Source organism: Dipodomys ordii, unplaced genomic scaffold (genome assembly GCF_000151885.1).
Source record: "Dipodomys ordii isolate 6190 unplaced genomic scaffold, Dord_2.0 Scaffold81, whole genome shotgun sequence".
Taxonomy (NCBI): domain Eukaryota; kingdom Metazoa; phylum Chordata; class Mammalia; order Rodentia; family Heteromyidae; genus Dipodomys; species Dipodomys ordii.
Window position 1 is genome coordinate 2,701,797 of NW_012267297.1, and position 5,387 is coordinate 2,707,183.

The window sequence follows — 5,387 nt, forward strand, 5'->3', positions numbered from 1 at the left end:
CCCCCCCCCGCCCCGGGTGGGGAGACGGTGGGCTGCGGCCGGGTCCTGGCCCCCACCCCCCACCCCGCAGGAAGCGAGAGCGAGAGAGCCAGGGCGCCGGGCACGCGGGGCGCGGGGTGCAACCCCGGAGGGGCCCCCGGGCTGGAGAGACCAGAACAACAACAACAACAGCGGCAATAATGATAATAATAATAGGTGGAGGAGGGGCTGCTTAGCAGGCCGAGTTAGGTGAAGTTAGGGGTAGGGGTCTGTGTGTGTGTGTGTGTGTGTGTGTCTGTGTCTGTGTGTCTGTGTATGTGTGTGTGCCTGTGTGTGTCTGTGTATGTGTGTGTGCCTGTGTGTGTGTCTGTCTGTGTGTCTGTCTGTGTGTGTGTTAGGGTGCTTGTGACTAACCCATCCTTACGTGCACCTGCAGGTGTGTTGCACGCGGACGCCTGTAGGGAATCACAGGTTTTATCTCCTTGAAGATAAAGCACCCCTCTCCCCAGGAGCTCGGGCGTCCTGGCTCTAAGCCGCTCTGCACCTCCCGGATGTCACCTCTTCCTGGGAAACTTCTTTTTTTCTTTCCTCTGATGTGGTTTTCTTCTTTTTGAATATTGTGGTTCGGTTCCCGTGGACTCCCGCTTGGCCTTACTGACACATCACTGCCCTGCTTTCCTTACTTATTTCTGTATGTTCATGTTGGGGCCTCTGATGAAATCCAGAGCCATGGCCATTGTAAGTTGGTCACAGATGCCGCGGTCGGGGTCATTCCCAACCTGACTCGTTGGAAACTTCACTCAGGTCAGGTGTGCTGCCTGCTTATTAAGTACCTCCGGAGGTCTTCCTTTAACATGGTCACATTGATCGGGATTGTCTAGGTAGCAAGGACAGTACTTTTTGTGTTTGTGTGTGCGCGCACACATGTCCCAGTCCTGGGGCTTGAACTCGGGACCTGGACTCTGTCTCTGCTGTTTTGTTTCAGGTCAGTGCTCTACCATTTGAGCCAAACCGCCCCTTCTGGCTTTTTGGTGGTTCATTGGAGATACCGGTCTCATGGACTTTGCGCACTGCCCAGGCTGGCCTTGAACCAAGATCTTAATAGCTCAGCCTCCTGAATAGTGCTAGATTACAGATCTCAGCCACCAACAGCCAGTGAGAATCTGTTCCTTCCAATCCAGGACCTGAACTCTGGACCTGGGCACTTGCTGTTCTTAAGGCTCTTTGAGTTCAAGGCTAGCCCTCTACCATGTTGAAATTTGAATTATCACCTTTCCCCAAAGGATATTATATCTGCTATTAACGTTTTGCCAGTCAGCACATTTTTCCCCCCAGTTACATGAATGAAAATAGTTGATCATGAAAACAAACAATTAAAATCGTTGGAAGCTTACTTTGCTGTCTGAGGGCAGTCATACTAATTGTAACTTATTTATTTGTTTTGTTTTGTTTTTAGATTTGCCCACCGGTTGGGAAGAGGCGTACACTTTTGAAGGTGCAAGATACTATATCAAGTGAGTTTTTGTATTTTGATTTTTCTCCCCCCAGGTAATTCACATTCTGTGCTCAATCTTTGGTTGCTGGTTTGTCTAGAGTTGATCATGATGTTTTAAGCTTTGTTTTGTTTTTAATCATGTCATGTTGATTATATCCTGTAGTTTTGAAACTTTGGGAGCAGAAAAGAATGGTATTCTTGGTTTTCCTGTTATTTTTTTCCCACATATTAAGTGATTCATTGATTTGAAAATTAGATCATTTGTGGTTCGTGGTTAAAATTTTTTTTGGTGTTTTTTTTTTTCTGATTTATTCCTGTTGGTAGAGTATTGTAGTCATTTGTCTTTAGCTATTTGCTACTTACGAGTTTTGATGGTTGGCTGGTTATGCTAAGAGATCACACACACACACACACACACACACACGCACTCCTGTTACATTGCCATCGTTTTTGTTTTTTTAAAAGTGAATCCGGTTCTTGTATATTTTAACCAGATCTGTTAATAAGTAGTGAAATTAAGTAAAGCTAGGTAAATGACACAAAACAAACATGGGATAGAGGCGTGGCTCAGTGGTAGAGTACCTGCTGAGCAAGTCTGAATCTGAAACCCTGAGTTCAAAACCCCGGTAGTAGTGACTACTAGAGAGTCCAATGTACACTTGAACTGTAGATCATTGCTGCTCAATTCATCACGTTTTATTAGCAGGTTTATGTTTGCGTGAAAGACTTTCCAGTTGAGGTCCAAAAAAACAGGACTGTCAGTCCCAAACTTAAAACTAGTTTTCTAGAACACTGAACTAATTTTTATTCAACCTTAACTTGGGTTGAAGCTGAGTCTTGAAAGAGAATGTTTTCATACAACATATATATGGTGGGTGATTTGGGTATTTCATTAGCCACAACAGATAGTCTGGGTAAAGGTGGCTTTATTTCATTGGGCTTTGTGAGTTATTTTAGCCAAGCGACATTTTTAACATCATGCTACATTTCCACTAAATGGTAATTACACGTGTGGCTCTCAAAAGTGTTTTAGAAGGGTATTTATCTAAAATGTCGGGGTATTTACAGGCAATTGAAATGCTGAAAGTAGGCGCCAGCAACACAGGCTTGAGACAGGAATGGAGAAATTTCACACTGAAGACGGCTCGATTGTCCTTTTGTTGTTGTTACACTATTAATTGGGAGATCACGCTGTTGTCGGCGCCGCAGTGGCTGTTTTCAGCCTGCCAGAAAGCCTGTTTGGGTTGCTAGGGAAGGGAATGTTGTTTGCCCTTTTGGATAGTCCTGTGGGTACCATGAGAAAAGGCTGCTGTGTATATTTGGACTGCTGGATGGAAAGGGCTGGTAAGTCTAGATGATTCCTCAAGGTTAATGGTAAGCCTGGACCCGTGGCTCACACCTATCATCCTAGCTACTCCGGAGGCTGAGAGCTGAGGATCAGGATTTGAGGCCAGGCTGGGCAGAAATAGTCTGCTCTTCAATTCACTTCAAAGAAGTGGAGCTGTGGCTCAAGCGATAGAGTGCTACTCTTGAACACAAAAGCTTAAGGACAGTGCCCTTGCCCTGAGTTCAAACCCCAGTACTGACACACACACACACACACACACACACACAGAGGTGGTACTTTAATTCTCAATGCTACTTTAATTTCCATGATAATGTAAATCCCCTGGGCACTTCTTTGTTGCTGGCACAAAATGTCTTTTGGTCCAGGCTGAATGGCTGTGTTTTAATTGAATGTTGTTGCGGTTTAATTGAATTTTGTTGTTTGTTTCACTGACCATTTCGATGAGATTTTTCTCTTGTTTTGACTTGAACTCCAGCTGTATTTGAGTGCTATCCCTAAGAAACCCATCTCGGGAAAATGAGGACATTAAGAAAGTTGTCATTATACTTTAAAGATATCCTTAGTGGGGCACCGGTGGCTCACGCGGGTCATCCTAGCTACTCAGGAGGCTGAGAGCTGAGGATGGAGGTTCAAAGCCAGCCCGGGCAACAATGAACCACCAAAACACCAGAAAACTGCGCTGTGGCCAACGTGGAAGAGCACTAGCCTTGGGCGAAAAAGCTCAGGTACCAGTGCCTAGGCCCTGAGTTCAAGGCCCATGACCAACAGAAAAAGAAAGAAAAAGAACAAAATAGATACCCTTAGTGGGTTTTAATCATGTGGTATAAATAGCTAATAATGAAACTGGCCTTTAAAACCCCAGGGCCCAGACTCCCAAGAGTATGACATATCAGAACCAGTTACCCACCTCTACGCCTCAGAGACATGGAGAAAAGCCCGGGCTGCTATGGGCAGATGACATTTATACAGTCTGCCATCTTCTGGGTACAGCCTTTAGGATGAGAGGAAGCATGGGGGGGGCGGGCAGGAAGTGAACTGTGAGCACAGGTGTGGTCCCAGGTGGTCTGACCTTTGTTTGAGAATTGGTGGGGCGGGGCCTAGTTACAATCAAAGCCCTTGATGCTTGTTGGCCTGTGGTCTTATCTTCCTGGATTCCAAGATGGCAGTTGGGTGGCTGCCGGAGAGAAAGGGCGAGGAACAGAAATGCAGGGGGCCTGATTGCTTCCTGCCACAGCTGACTCACCATCCACATCAGGGGGTCAGCACTCCCCGGGAAAGAAATAATAAACTGACCCCATAGCATGCTCGCCTAGCATGCGTGAGGCCCTGGGTTCGATTCCTCACTACCACATCCCCAGAAAAAGGCCAGACGTGGAGGTGTGTGGTACAAGGGGTATAGCCTGGAGCAACAGAAGCTCCAGGGACAGCGCCCAGGCCCTGAGTTCAAGCCCCAGGACAGGCAAAATAATAACTTTGGCTCCACCAACTCACCATTGACAAGGCTGGGGTTTGCTGGATAGCAGGTGTTACTACTTAGTCCTTCTGTGAGTTACCAGAAAGTCTCCTTTCCTTCCAGATTGCTGAAATCCCTTAATAAGAATGTAATATCTTAGAAACCTGGCCCTTCCACCGTGAGGAGCAATTGGAGATGCTTTATTGTTCTAATATAAGGTTATATTCTTCTTGTCTTAAACCGGAGTGTCCAGGATGGCGGAAGTCATCTGGAGAGCTATTGTCTTCCTGTGTTTCCCCAGCAAATTAAAAAAAGACTACTACACGCAAAACAGGCCTGTGGAATTTATAGAACGTATCTTCTAGAGGAGACAGCCCAGTGAGAAAGAGCAGGAGCAGGAGCTATATTTAGAATATTCCCAGTAGAAGAAAAAGAGCGGCCTGAAGAAGGGAAATGGTGAATGTTAGTGGGTATTGTTCAGTTGTTTCTTGGATGCAGGAGATCATTGGACAGATGATAAGAAAAGGAAGTGATGGGCATCAGCCGCATAGACTTCCTTCCCATGGGAAGAAGGAGAGAAAATAGAAAAGCCAGGCACTGGTAGTGCATGCCTGTAATCCCAGCTACTCAGGAGGCTGAGATCTGAGGATCGCAGTTTGAAGCCAGCCTGGGTAGGGAAAATCCTTGAGACTCTTAACCTCCAGTTCACACCAGAAAGCCAAACATGGAGCTGTGGCTTAAGTGGTAGAGAGCTAACATTGAGCATCTTCCTAGCTACTCAGGAGGCTGAGATCTGAGGATCGAGGTTCAAAGCCCACCGCAGCAGAAAAGTCCCCGTGAGACTCTTCTCTCCAATGAACCACTCAAAAACCGGAAGTGGCGCTGTGGCTCAAAATGGTTAGAGCGCTCGCCTTGAGCACAAAGTGCTCAGGGACAGCGCCCAGGCCCTGAGTTCAAGTCCTACAATGGACAAAAATAGAAAAAAAAGACAACAGAGCCCTTCTCTGCTCTGAATCGGTTGCTGTCAGAGCTGGTTTCTGCGTTGCCTTTCAAGAGGGCAGTACCCTGAATTCTAACTAAACGCTCCTCTTGGGGGTGGCGGGGGGGGGGGG

The 5,387-nt window shown here is 46.7% G+C and overlaps 1 protein-coding gene across 1 annotated transcript in view; it reads left to right on the plus strand.

The window, feature by feature from the left end:
- Positions 1-1,439: 1,439 nt before the first annotated feature.
- Positions 1,440-5,387, plus strand: part of Plekha5 (pleckstrin homology domain containing, family A member 5) — a 92,329-nt gene continuing 88,381 nt past the window's right edge. The window contains 1 exon segment of the mRNA XM_013025052.1: positions 1,440-1,493. The gene's annotated coding sequence lies outside the window, so the exon portion shown is untranslated.